Source organism: Myotis myotis, unplaced genomic scaffold (assembly GCF_014108235.1).
Source record: "Myotis myotis isolate mMyoMyo1 unplaced genomic scaffold, mMyoMyo1.p scaffold_m19_p_1, whole genome shotgun sequence".
In the NCBI taxonomy this organism is placed as follows: domain Eukaryota; kingdom Metazoa; phylum Chordata; class Mammalia; order Chiroptera; family Vespertilionidae; genus Myotis; species Myotis myotis.
The window spans coordinates 14,941,964-14,956,721 of record NW_023416313.1 but is presented as its reverse complement, the minus strand read 5'-3'; the positions used below and the strand labels follow the sequence as shown (position 1 = coordinate 14,956,721).

General features: G+C 46.1%; 1 pseudogene; it reads right to left on the bottom strand.

Annotated features, from left to right (window-relative positions):
• Positions 1 to 6,162: 6,162 nt before the first annotated feature.
• LOC118660558 lies at positions 6,163 to 9,682 on the bottom strand (annotated as a pseudogene).
• Positions 9,683 to 14,758: the final 5,076 nt, after the last annotated feature.

Here is a 14,758-nt window from a genome sequence, read left to right as displayed (position 1 = left end):
TATTTGGAAGGTAAAGGAGGTAAGTCACACCTTCAAGGCCAGGTCTGTCTGCACTACTTATAGTAAGTATTGATTAAACATTGCTGATTGGTTTCTGCTCTGCCCTACTAGGTCAACTGTTCAGATGTGGATGTCACTCTAAGTCCTTCGCTTGGCTCATGCAAGGCTCAATCTAATTTGGCCTGACCTGCTCGAGGCATCCAGCTCTACCTCCCACTACTCCCTTTCTGGAAACTTCCATTCCACACAGGCCGGTTTACTTACTTGCCCCTAAAAATGTCACACAGGATCCTGCTTCCATTCTTTTGCTCATGCCGTTCCCTGAGGCTTGATCACCTTCCCACACACACTGCTCTCTTCTTAGATAAATTATGAGCATCCCTTTGGGCTCCAAATCCAATCACACCTTTCCTAAAGCCTCATGTGGCATCCCCAGAGGACAGGGATCTCTCCTGCTTCAGAATTCCTCATTTGTAGTCTATTTGATGAATTTGGAGACTCAGAAGAAAGAACATTATGAGGCCACTTGTATTATTGCCTGTGATGGTTAATTTTTTGTGTCAACTTTGACTGGGCTCTGAAATGCCCAGATAGCTGGTCAAACATTATTTCTGGGTATGTCTGTGAGGGTGCCTCCCGGAGAGATTAACATTTGAATTGGTAGACTGGATGGAGGAGGTCACCTTCACTAATATGGGTGGGCACCACCCAGTCTGCTGAGGGCTTGAGCAGAACAAAAAGACAGAAGGGACAATTTGCTCTTACCACTTGAACTGAGACATCCATTTTCTTCCTTCAGAGATCAGCACTCCTGGCTCTCAGGCCTTCAGACTTGCACTACATTAAACCAATGACTTTCTTTTTTTTTTAATGTATTTTTTATTTTTGTTGTTGTTGTTAATATTCATCCCAGGGTATTTTTTCCATTGATTTTTTAGAGAGAGTGGAAGGGAAAGAGGGAGGGAAGGAGGGAAAGAGAACAAGAGAGAGAGAGAGAGAGAGAGAGAGAGAGAGAGAGATCAATGTGAGTGAGACACATCTATTGGTTGCCTCGCAAATACAAAAGGGATCAAACATGTAACCCTTCGGTGTGTGGGGCCAATGCTCCAATCATTGAGCCACACTGGCCAGGGCCAACGACTTTCTTGGTTCTCCAGCAAGCAAAGGGCAGATCCTGTGTCTCCTCTGCCTCCATAATCACATGAACCAACTCCTATAGTAAATCTTTCTTATCTATCCATCTATCTATCTATCTATCCACCCTATTGGTTCTGATTCTCTGGAGAACCTCAACTAATAATTACCTCAAACTAGTTTTATCTAATTTCTTTATGTTGACAGGAAGCTCCTCAATGACATAGAATTCTTTCAATTCTATGAGCTCTCCCACAGGGTTCCAAAAAAGTCACCTTTTTCTTTTCTTTCTTTTTTTATTTTTTTCAAATACTATTTATTTATTTAGAAAGTCACAGACAGAGGTAGAAAAGGTGAGCCAGCTGGGTTTCATGGGCTGAGGAAATGAGTTACAGAGGCAAAAGAAGAACCCTTGGAGCTTAGGAGAGAGAGCAAAGGTGTGCTCCTTGAAGGAAGAAGACAGTCCCCTTTTTTCTTGAGATAACCATATTTTTGTTGTCACTTGCTATCAAAATACACTTGACTTATCATCCATTAACTAACAGTGGGAAAAAAATTTGGATTAAGTTAAATAAATGCCACCAAGGATATTTAAAATATATATACATATTTAATTTTTTTATTGATTAAGTTATTACATATGTGTCCTTATCTCCACGTTACCCCCTAAAAATATATTTTTATTGATTTCAGAGAGGAAGGGTGAGGGAGAGAGGACTAGAAACATCAATGATGAGGGAATCATTGATTGGCTGCCTCCTGCATGCCCCTTACTGGGGATCAAGCCCACAGCCCAGGTATGTGCCCTGACTGGGAATCGAATTGTGACCTCCTGGTTCATAGGTTGATGCTCAACCACAGAGCCACACCAGCCAGGCCCAGGACATCTTAACACTTGTATCTAGCCAAGAGATTCTCTTACTTCTAGGCAGGACCTATTTATTTGTGTCTGTATGTGTGTGATTTTTAATTGATAAGAGAAAGAGAGAGAGAAAGAGAGAGAGAGAGAGAGAGAGAGAGAGAGATGGACTTGTTGTTCCACTTATTTATGCATTAAATGGTTGATTCTTGTATGTGACCTGACCAGGAATCAAAACCACAACCTTGGGGTATCGGGATGATGCTCTAACCAACTGAGCTACCAGGCCAGGGCATTGTATTTTATATTCATCTCTCCTAAGCTCAACTATACAGTTCCATCACAGTCACAAATGAATATTAGGGGAATGGTTGTTGTAGGCCTCGATGATAGAAAGAGCTGATAGCCAGGCCAAAATGAAGTGAGAAAAGCCAAGAGCCAAAGCTTCAACAATCACAATGAATTGTCTAAATGCAAATTCAACAACTCCTACACCCTGTAGGATGGGATGGGAGCCCAGGATGAACAGCCAGCATGCATGATGATGCCCTCCTTTATTCAGAGTAGGCTTCGTTTTCTGATATCATCTATCTATAGAAGGCACGAAACCAAATAATTCCTTTTCATAAAATTTCTAACCCAAATGTCTACATTTAAAAAAAAAATGAGGCTCCGTAGAATATTTACACCCTGTAAATTCATACCTTCACTCAAGAAATATTTATTGAGCAACTGCCATAGACCAGGCACTGTCTAGCTGGTGAGGAAAGAGGGGTGAACAAGACATATGGGATCCTTGTTCCGCTGGAATTCACATTCTAGGTGAGGAAGAGACCTTAAGAAAGGAAATATTTATTTATTTATTTATTTAAAATAATTCTTTATTGTTGAAATATTACATATGTCCCCTTTTTCCTCCCACTGACCCCCTCCAGCTGCCCCCACCTTTTACTCCCAAGCAAGGAAGTATTTAAACAAACAAGGTAATTTCAAGTAGTAAGAAGTGCTATAATATGTACGGAAATGTATCAGAATGACTTGGTAAACATTGCATGGGGTGGGGGATAATTACATTGGGTGGCCCTGAAAGGCCTCGTCCAGGAAGGGATATGTGAGGTCCTTCCCATCCTCCATTCCTGCATTTGCATCCCACCCTCCAGGCTCCCTCGCTGTTCCTTTCAGCTGGGAGACCCCTTGCCTCAGAGCCACTGACCAGCTTCCCTGAAGTAGGGAGAAGAAAATGAGACATTTCTTCCCTGAAGGGGCATTTCAGTAACCCTACAAGTTCTGGTTTCAGAAGAAAGTTTTTGCAAAACCTGATGACTCCCCGGCACCAACCAATCAGTGGAGATCACGAGGGGGCACCCTGGAAAGCTGATGAATGTTCTATTGGGATTCTCCCCTAAGGTCGCCAGATAAAAGCCCTTAGTACAGGGACTCTGCGTGTGCACTCTCTCTTTTTTCTGGAGCACACCAAGAAGGTACCCAGAAAAGGCCAGCAATGGGTCAATGGCTCTCAATGGAGAAGGTCATTTTATTCCCCTGGGGTTTAGCCACCAAAGCTCTGCTCCGCCCCGCCCCCCCCCCTCCCCCTGACCCTCCACTCCCCCACACACACACCCAGGAGTTGGTAATCAAACAATGACTGCCACTAATTCAGCTAGAGTTTTGAAGCTAGTTTAGCCTTGATGCACGCTACACCAGTCATCCAGACATTACCTGGGCCAAGGCTTTCATGGCCTGACACTTTGATACCTTAACACAGCCTCTCCTCCAGAGCTAGCCACGGTCTCACTCTTCTCCAAAGTACAATCTGCGACTCCATTCATGCTTTTCGACTGCTAGCCTGCCTGGGAAGCTTACTTCTCTGTCCATCTGGACATCTGGCATCTTCCCCAAAGGGCTGGTTACAAAACTGCCACCTGCTTCCAGCGAAAATGTTGGAGCCGATTTCAGTTTTGCTTCACGTGCCTCAGGAATGTGAGTAATTCCGTTTAAGAAGATGGTTGATTAAGTGTTTAGAACCCAAATCCTTTTGGTCATGCCTCAATCCCCAGAGCATAGCCCGTCTGAAATGGAAACGTCCCTGATCAAACATTGTCCTAGAGAGAAGTGTGGTTTAGCTGGTTCAGAGCACACAGGGATGGCTTCTTGTAAAGAATAATAACTGCAATTCCAACATATGAAGTCTCCCTGGCCAGCTCGGACCCTTTGGCTGAAGGGGACTCATATGCCACTAGACACCTGGCCTATGAGAGAAACACCATGTACAAGTCAGAGAGAAAGGAAGAGCCATATCATCAGGCCTCATTATGTAACTCACCCTCCCTCCCCGCTACGCTGCCCAGCCCCTCAGGGTGGAAGTACTTAGAGACCAAGTTCACTGAGCAATTACTTATATAAAAGTTATTTCACAGGCCAGTAGAAAAATCTCTTTCTTGATGTGCTCCTGCCAACTGCAGACAGAAGCAGCACTGTAGGAACCACACCAGAGATGCCTGATAGTCAAGGCCAATGACAGTGCAGAGGCCGTGTTGTCAATACACCGATGTCCAAGGCCACACTGTGCCTAGGCTAAGATACCATAAGCAGGTGCAAGGACCCAAGCACAACGACCCCACAGTATACTGCACATGCATGCCCTTCTGGAGCCACAATATGATTGAGATAACTATTGTCATGAAGCCTTCTTTGTCTCCGGAATAATATACAAGTTACTGACCAGCTGGTGTGCTGCAGAGACGAAGCTGAGAGAGAAGCTCAGAGGGAGTTACCCTGTGAGGCTACAGAGACCAGCCGGTGTGCTCGGCAGAGGAGTGTGCTAGAGAAGCCGAGGCAGGCTCAGAGGATGTAGATCCTATGTGTGCAGGGGTGACAGGAGAAACTGCTGAGCCAGAGAGGCTGGAGAAGCTGCTGAAGCAGAGAGCTCAGGGGCCGCTACTATGCGAGGTGGTGAATCTACGGGGCAGCGTGCGGCTGCTCAGATAATAACTGTAGGTTCAGAGACTGATGCTGTTTTTATGGGAAAGATATGTATTTGCCAGCCGGTGTCCGGCAGCCTGCCTGTTAGGACTGCTGTGAAGGACTGTATTGTCTAATGGCTCTATGGCCACTGGCTTCTATATACCCGGCATCCAAGAAAGTCCAGCCCTAGGCAGAGGGGCTCAGACCCCACAGTTAGTGTAGCGGGTAGGGTTTGCGAAGGAACCTACTCTGGCGTCGACAAGGAGAATTTAGAAGAATATATGGACTCAGAGCACCTGTGCTTGGGCTATGCCCCCTGGCTGTGCTCGGACAAGCACCCACCCACAGAAGCTAGCAGAGAGCTGAGAGCAGGAGCTCTGAGAATGAGTCTCTCAGCCATTGTGGTTCCCACGCCCGTCGCCCAAAGCCACACTAAGAAAAGCACATGGCTTGGGAGGAGGCAGACCAAGGTGTCCTCATGACACCAAGGAAAGAAAGAAAAGAACTGGCTTCTGTGTAACTTGAAAACTGGTGTGTATTTCAACAGACAAGAACTCACTGGCTCAGTTCTGCCAGGGGAATATTTTTCCCCTCAGAGCGCCAGGTGTGACCAGGCATATATAAATACCTGAGTAGTTTCCTTCCATCACGGCTGAGGTGGAACCAAAGGGTCTATAAAGTGTGAAATGAGAAATGGACATGGTGGGGCTTAATGCTCAGATGATGTGGTAGTAGGAACAATAGGCCAGGTGCAGAGGGTTACCATGGCAGAGAGCCCCGGGTGCCTAGCAACGGGCAAAACAATAAGCCCTTGCAGGACCACTCTCTTAAGCATTAACCCCTGGACGATGACTTCTAGGCTTCAGGTTCAGGCCCAGAAAAGCAGCAAAATCAGATGGAGTGACACCATGACCAACATCAAGACCAGCTGCATTGTCCGGTGAAACCCCTGGCACCCACCAATCAGTGGAGATCACGAAGGGGCACACCTGGAAAGCTGATGAATGTTCTATTGGGATTCTCCTCTAAGGCCTCCAGATAAAAGCCTTAGGTACAGGGACTCTGCGTGTGCCCTCTCTCTTTTCTGGAGCACACCATGTCTCTCTCCCCTCTTTTATCCCTCAAGGCGCGTGTGTCTCTCCCTCTTTCTCCTAAGCTCCAAGGGCCCTTCTTCTACCTCTGTAACTTTCTAAATAAATTTCCCCTTATAATTTGAGTTCCTTGGCTCTGAATTCTTTCAAGCCAAACTCAAGTACCGAGGTTACTGGATGCATTTCCTTTCTTGCATCCTCCACACTTGGTTGCTGCTGCCGGCCCTGGACAAGCCCTTCTCCCCACCAGGCATACAGCACATCTCTGAGTCCTGCTCTGCTTCTGTTCTTTACTCTAAACCAGCGGTTCTCAACCTGTGGGCCGCAACCCTTTCACAGGAGTCGCCTAAGACCATCAGAAAACACATATATAATTACATATTGTTTTTGTGATTAATCACTATGCTTTAATTATGTTCAATTTGTAACAATGAAATTGGGGGTCACCACAACATGAGGAATTGTATTAAAGGGTCGTGGCATTAGGAAGGTTGAGAACCTTCCTCCCATGACCAGACTTATCTCAAAATACTGTTTCATTATATTGGAATTCAGCTTCAAATGCCATGGTTTATTGGTCTGGTTTCCTGAGTTTCTGCTCTCTCACTGTGTCAGTTAACACCACCCCCACCCTAGTGTTGGCCCCAGAATACCTGTGTGCAGGCTTCTTCCCCGAGGCCGAGCCCTTCGAGGTGGAGACAGTTCAGAATCAGAAGAGTTGGCCCTCTGTTTCCTCCTCGGTGGAGACAGTTTGGAATCAGAGCTCTGGTGTCTTGTATTCCGTGGAGGTGACAGATCTGAATCAGAGTCTTTCCGACCACCACTTGGGTAAGAAGAGGAGTCCAACGTGTGACTCTGATGTCCTCTAGGTGAAGAGTTTGTATGAAATTTCCTATAACTGGTAAAGAGCCTTATTTCCTAAATGGGATCTTGCCTGTTTTCTTTCATGGCAGAGAGAGGGCCGAGTCATACTCACATTTGCCATTCTTCAGGATGGAGGGGTGAGAAGGTCCTGGCCCCTTCTGATGTGGAGAAGTTTGGCTAGAGGCTCTTGCTGGGGCTTTACTGGTTTGGGTTCTGGCCAGTGAGTGAGGAACACTAGGATCCAAATCGGGGGAGTCATGTCAGGCCCTCCTGAGTTTCCATGTGTCGAAGAAGTCAAGAGTCCTTCTTGGTTGAGATGTGTCAGGGGAGCTGTTCCGAGCCCTTCGGTGGGGAGAGACGTCTGAGGACCTGTGCTGTGCCTTCGTCAGAGGAAATGAATCTGGGGAGTCATGACTGAAATGTCTGTGTGAAGGTAGATCCTCACTGTGGCCTCCCAGAAGCTTCCATTTGGTACTGGAATGAAAGGTTTCCATCTGCTTTACATAGTCTGATTGCTCACCCACACATTCAGCCAGTATCTTGAATCCACCTTGTCCTCTCTGGGAGGAGTACCAGGCACTGCTGCTTTCTCTCTCTGGGCCCAGTTATGTCTCACCAGGGCAGTGAGCGCTCCCACAACTGGGCGCCCCAGTGCCAGCATGGCCTTCCACAAATCCAGCCTCTGCCCTGGCCCCCAGGTCTGCAAATCCTTTGGAAGGGTCTATCGGGGTCCTTTCCTGCCTCCCCAGGATGACCAATGGCCCTTTAAAAATATGTATTTTTATTGATTTCAGAGGAAGGGAGAGGGAGAGAGAGAGAGAGAAACATCACTGACGAGAGAGCATCATTGATTGGCCATCTCCTGCATGCCCCCTACTCAGAATTGAGCCCACAACCCAGGCATGTGCCCTGAGGAGGAATTGAACTGTGACTTCCTGGTTCATAGGTTACCCTCAATCACTGAGCCACACCGTCCTGGCTAAAACTACCTTCCTCAGTAGACTGTGAGCATCCTGAAGGTTAGAACCATGTCTTTCTCAGTGCCCCAGGCACCAAGAAAGTGCTCAATAAATGTTTGTAGAAAGAAGAAAGGAAAGAGGGCTGATGGGGAGCCCTTTGAGCTTCCTGTGTTGTCATACTCCACTGAAACCACATGTCACCCTGCTCAGCTAACTACTTAGACCAGTAATGTCGAACCTATGACACGCGTGTCAGAGGTGACATGCGAACTCATTTTTTTGGTTGATTTTTCTATGTTAAATGGCATTTACATATCCTATCTAATAATAGACAAACATAGTAATTGACCATACCTGAGCTTCTAGTATAAAATAAATATCAAAAATATAAATCTTTGTTTTACTATGGTTGCAAACATCAACAAATTTATATATGTGACACGGCACCAGAGTTAAGTTAGGGTTTTTCAAAATGCTGACACGCAGAGCTCAAAAGGTTCACCATCACTGGCTTAGGCTGTAAAAAGGTCACCCCAGTTGAGAGGTCATGGTTTAGCGTCTACTCTAGTCCTCCATTTGGGGGGAATCCCTTAGTGGTAAGACCAGCTTCATATCATGTGACCTGTGCAGTCTCACAGGACCCACAGTGAGAGGGTCCCCACATTTGCATTAATGTTCTATCACTGTGTTAAAACTCTTAATACATTTTTAATGAGGGATCCACCCCACACTTTCTTTTTGCACTTAGCCTTGCAAATTATGTAGCTGCTCCTGACTGGTGGGTGTGGAAATCATGAAGGCTGGGGCTACTTTTCACCCCCTGGGAACAAGACAAAGATCAAGTCCTTGTCCTCTGAAGTCTATATTTACCAAGCATTCATTATCTGAAGGCTGACTGAATACTTTTTGTATATCCCTCTGCTGTTATTTTTGCTTTTTGCATATCTGATGCTATTTTTCAAAGCTATGTAGTCATTGATGAATTTAAGAAAATACACACTTATTTGAAAGAGTGTCCTGAATGCCACTGAAGTGGCATTTCAACATTATGTATAGTTTGTACCAGAGAAAGTCTCAGTTGGATTCTAGTACAACTTTTTTTGTTTTAATCCTTACCCAAGGGCATGGAGAGAGATAGAGAAAGGGGGAGAGGGAGAGAGAGAGAGAGAGAGAGAGAGAGAGAGAGAGAGAGAGAGAGAGAGAGAGAGAGAGAAAATGAAACAACTGGGGATTTAACTCAAAATTCTGACCAGGAATCAAATCAGCACAATGGCTTTTGCTGTAGACTCTTCTCCCTTCCACTCACCCTGAGGTGAGATTTACAGTAACACTAGAGGCCCAGTGCACAAAACTCATGCACTGGTATTGTCCCTAGCGGCTGCTGGCTGGGGCCTGCCTTCATTCCTCATCACCGCTCTAGTGGTCAGTGCATGTCATAGCAAGTGGTTGAGCTCCCAGGCCCTTGAACTCCTGCCCCAAGTGGACAATTTGCATATTAGGCATATATATATATATATATATCTATATATATAGAGAGAGAGACTAGTGACCTGGCGCACAAAATCACACAAGACCCGGGACCCCAGGGCTCCTCAATGGATTGCCCCAAAGAGGTAGGCCAGAGCCGGGGGTCCCACCTCCATGGCATGCTCAGCCACGGGACCCCCAGGCCTTCCCTCGCTGAGCAGTCACCAGGCCCCGCCTCCGCAGTGCATGCAGCCGTGGGACTCCCAGGCCCCACTCACCCACTCGCGCCTGCTGCGCAAGCAGCCTCCTTGTAATGACGTGAGGGCATCATGGCGTGAGGGCATGACGACCACCTAGGCTATTATTAGTATAGATGTGACACACCTGCCTCAGGGCACTCTGCCTAGCTGTGCCCTAACCTGGGTCTGCAGGTAGCACATTTTTCCATTTGACCTAATTCAGTACTGTGGTTGGTTGGTTATATGCTCACCTCTCTCTCTAGCTGCTCTCCTGATAATAATGGCTAAGGACTATTTCAGACTCACCCAGTATTCAGTCTGTCCTGAGCCCTGCATGTATCCTGAGAGGAGCATTATGGAGCCATGATGAGCACAGAGCCAAACTGTTGAGTTTGAACCCAGTTTCCACCTTTGTGAGCCATAACAACAAAAGTACCCATATCTGCAGCCTTGTTGTGAAGTTAAATGCGTTAAAGTAATTGTTATGCTTACTTTACTGGTAAACACTATATTTGCTATTATTATTATTTCTGTATCATGAGGGATATTTTATCATCATCATCATCACTATCCACCTTTTTGTTGATGAGAAAACTGAAGGGAATTTGTTCAATGGCACCCTTTAGTAAGTGATGGGGCCATCAAAAATGGCCTGAGCTATTTGGATCCAAGTCAGGACACCAAAAAATATGGCTTGAGATGGTTGGTCTGAATCCAGAGCTGGACTGTTTCACCACTAAGTACTACCACTTTCCCTCTGGGACCACCTACCTGACTGTGTGGTACACCACCAGACCCCAGTTTTGTTTTGTTTTTCCATGTCTAATGCATTCTTTGCAATCCTGTGCCTAGTCTTATATGCATAAAGTTGCCATATTATAACAGTGCCTACTGAACTGCATCTTGTTTTTTCATTGAGTCTTCTGACTTCCAATCTCCAATCTATTATGGAGGCTGGGGTAGGAGATCAGAGAGGGGCTGAAGGTAGGAGTAAAGGCTGGGCCCAGGTGGTGTAGAGCAAGAAGAGATTGTGTGATGGTACAATACAGCTCCCATAATATGGTAGATTAACATTTCCTTCTTTCTCCTCACGTGTCCTCCTGCACTGCAGAGGCTGGGAAGTTACGAACTACAATTCCCAGATGCCCACGAGGATCCACCAACTGGGGGAAGTGGGGACGGGGAGGCACACTTCTGCTGTTTCCTCTGGCAAGCCCCATTGCTGTGGAGTCTGGTCTTTCCAAGTAGCATCTTTTTTTTTTTTTCTAATTGATTTTCGAAAGAGAGGAAGTCGGGGTGGGGAAAGAGAGAGAAACATCAATCGGTTGCCTCCCATACCGGGAATTAGACCCAAAAACTAGATATGTGCCCTGACTGGGAATCAAACCCGAGACCTTTCAGTGCACGGGACGACACTCCAACTACTGAACCACCTGTCCAGGGCACAGTTGGTAGCATCTTTGATTGTAGAAGACAATCATGCCCTTGGTGCCCCCTCATTCTGTGGTGTGGCTCTCAAAGCTATCACTGAAATCTCAGTGGGTACCTTCAGCCTCCGGAGTAATTCTATTCTTTTTCTTTTCTTTTTCTTTCTTCCTTTTTTCTTTCTTTCTTTCTTTCTTTCTTTTTTTTTTCTTTTGAGAAATTCTACTAACAGTATTAAGTCTTTTGTCAGCCTATGTCAGGAGCTAGAGTGGATTATGTCTCTGCCTTTGAATCTTGACCAAATACAGCACCTGAGAGGTGGAAACTGGACTATGACTGAGGGGAACTTGTCTCATTATCAAATATCTTTTTTAAGTATAGAAAATACTGTGATAACATCTCTGTATCTGCCACCCAGCTTAAGAAATAAAGTATTACAAATAAGATTGATGATGCTGCCCTAGCCGGTTTGGCTCAGTGGATAGAGCATCAGCCTGCAGATAGAAGGGTCCCAGGTTCAATTCCAGTCAAGAGCACATGCCCAGGTTTTGGGCATGGTCCCCAGTAAGGGGCATGCAGGAGGCAGCCAATCAATGATTCTCTCTCATCATTGATGTTTCTGTCTCTCTCTCCCTTTCCCTTTCTCTCTGAAATCAATATATATATTTTAAAGATTGATGATGCCTGTTTCCCCTTTCCATTTGAAGCCCCTTTCCAGTAAACCACCACCATGAGATGCCTTTGCATGTGTTTATACCTTTACTTCTCATGCAGCCTCCACTACATACAGCATGATTTCGCGTGTGTCCTTCTACAATGCTTCTTGTTGCTCCACATTAGCTTTATGGTGGGTGGTATCTCATGTGTGAATATATTTCATGCATGATCCCATTACAGTTTATTCTGCTATTGAGAGGGGACATAGTTTATCTTTCTAAAGTCTATCTGGGGTGGCATTTCAAATGTCACAAGTTAGAGAAATATGTGAAATGCTCTACTGATAATGGGGACTAGGCCCCACTATGACCAAGGCATCACATCTACATCTTGAAACAGTGCAAAGGCTGACCAAGTCTCATCTCTGGTGCAGGATGCCCATAAGGTCCCACCCTGGGGTCCCCAAGGTGCACCATTGAGGCTGTCCTTGATGGGTAACACCAGACTTGCTACCGGGAAATGAAAATCAGGATACAGTGGGTGACTGGCTTCTAAAGTCCCCCCAGCTGTGACCCCCCACCCCCCTACCCCTGTTCTGGGAAGATGCTGATGAACTCACTGACCAATCATGGAGAATTACAACACCTTTGCCAGGAATCCTAGATGAAACTGTAGCTTAACTCAAACAATTCAGGAAAGTCCCTGAATCACCAGGGCTAAAAATTAGTTACTTTGTCACCCAAAGCACTGAATCATAAGAAGTAGAAATGCTAGGTTCCAGTCCAGCTAGCAGAACTCCCCTGGACACTGCTGTGGGGAGCGGGTATGGCTTTGTAGGTCAGCACACAAAAATCCCCGCCCCTCCTGCCACTTTTCAGGTGTGTGACCTTGGACAAACCGCTTCTGGTCTCTGAGCTTTGGTTCCCTTGTCTCTAATTGGGAGACTAAAATAATAATAAATGCAAAAGTCTCAGTGTTTCATTCCCACCTCTTTGGGTATGTTGGGGCCCAGGGCAGGCCATCTCAGGGTATTTCAAATGAAAATCACTTGAGAAGCAGGGGGTGGGGGAGAAGCATTCTCTGACTCTCCTCTGTCTCTAAAAGCAGGAAATAACTCTCCCTGCTCTCTCAGGTATCCTGCTTCCACTGAGACAACCTTATCACAAGAGTTAAAAAAATCCAGGGGAGAAACCAAGATGGCGGCATAGGTAAACACCGAAATTGCTGCCTCCTACAACAACTTCACAAATACAACAAAAAGACAAAACGGACATCATCCAGAACTACAGGAAGGCTGGCTGAGTGGAAATGCTACAACTAGAAGGAAAGAGAAAAGCACACTGAGACTCAGGAGCTGCGGAAGTAAACTGCAAAGGTACGGAGGCTCGAGCGCGCGCGGAAAGGGGCTGGTACCTGAGGACGCGGCTGTGTTTTTGAGACTGACGCGATGCCTGCTGCGCTGAGAGGGTGCTGATGGCTGTCTTTTTGAATTGGGAGGGAGTCACAAGCTCCTGACTGCTCTGAACTCCAGTTCCAGGAAGTCTCTGGGGACCCAGGACTCATACAGGGAGAAACTGGACTGTCTGGCAGCAGGCAGAACTCGGAACTCGAGGGTGGCTTTCCCTCAGAGGTGCTTGCAGCAATCAAATTACCGGGACACTGAGACGCGAAGCCCTTTAGGGCAGGGCTGAGGATCTGCCATAGCTGCTTGCTCCACCCTGTTGATTCCTTGAGACCCCGCCCCACCCAGGCTGCGGCAGAGGCTTTTGCATATGAATGCCCTGGCCCTTTGCAACCTGAAAATTACCTAACAAATTACAGCTGGGCCAGACAGACCCAGAACTTCCAAGAGAAGGCCCAAGGCCCCACAGCAGCTTGCATTGCTTCACAGCTGGGCCTCATCTGGGTACCTCCAAACTCCAAAAAAGGAAGGGGAATCTACAAATCTTTTTGTAGCTCCTGCTGGGTAACCTCAGGCAGAGACTAAATTAGCACCTCCTTAGATCCAAGAGCCAGTGTACCCAGTGGTCAGAGTGAGACCATCCAGATTACAACTCTTCAGATCCATAAGGGACACTCTCAGGGGGCAGACTCAGTGAGCACCAAAGTCCCACTGAAGCAAGTCTTGCCCCAGAAGGGTGTCTTCAGCACAGAAGTTCTCCCACAGCAGACACAGCTGATTCTCACTGCCAATTGGCCTGGAGGTCAATTCCTCCCAGTGATACCTACAACAATCAAGGCATAACTACAACAAGACTGTGGACAAAGCCCACAAGGGATTGCACCAAGAGTGTCCACCTCAGGTAACTGGGGAGGCTGAGCCACTGGGCCCTATAGGACACCTAGCACACAAAACCACTCTACCAACACAGGGAAGCATAAAAAATGTGGAGACAAAGAAACAGGTCACAAAGGACAGAAATGGAAGAAAGCAAATGACTGGATATAGAGTTCAAGGCCATGTTTATAAGGTTTTTCAAGAATTTTATGGAAACCGCCAATAAATTTAGTGAGACCCTGGAGGATATGAAAAAAGACCAACTAGCAATTAAGCATACACTGACTGAAATAAAGAATAATATACAGAGATCCAACATCAGACAAGAGGATCCCAAGAATCAAGTCAAAGATTTGAAATATGAAGAAACAAAAAATACCCAACCGAAGAAGCAAAAAGAAAAAAGAATCCAAAAATATGAAGATAGTGTAAGGAGCCTCTGGGACAACTTCAAGCATACCAACATCAGAATTATAGGGGTGCCATAAGAAGAGAGAGAGCAAGATATTGAAAACCTATTTGAAGAAATAATGACAGAAAACTTCCCCTACCTGGTGAAAGAAATAGACTTACAAGTCCAGGAGGCGCAGAGAACCCCAAACAAAAGGAACCCAAAGAGGACCACACCAAGACATATCATAATTAAAATGCCAAGAGCAAAAGACAAAGAGAGAATCTTAAAAGCAGCAAGAGAAAAAAAGTCAGTTACCTACAAGGGAGTACCCATATGACTGTCAGCTGATTTCTCAACAGAAACCATGCAGGCCAGAAGAGAGTGGCAAGAAATATTCAAAGTGATGAATACCAAGAACCTGCAACCA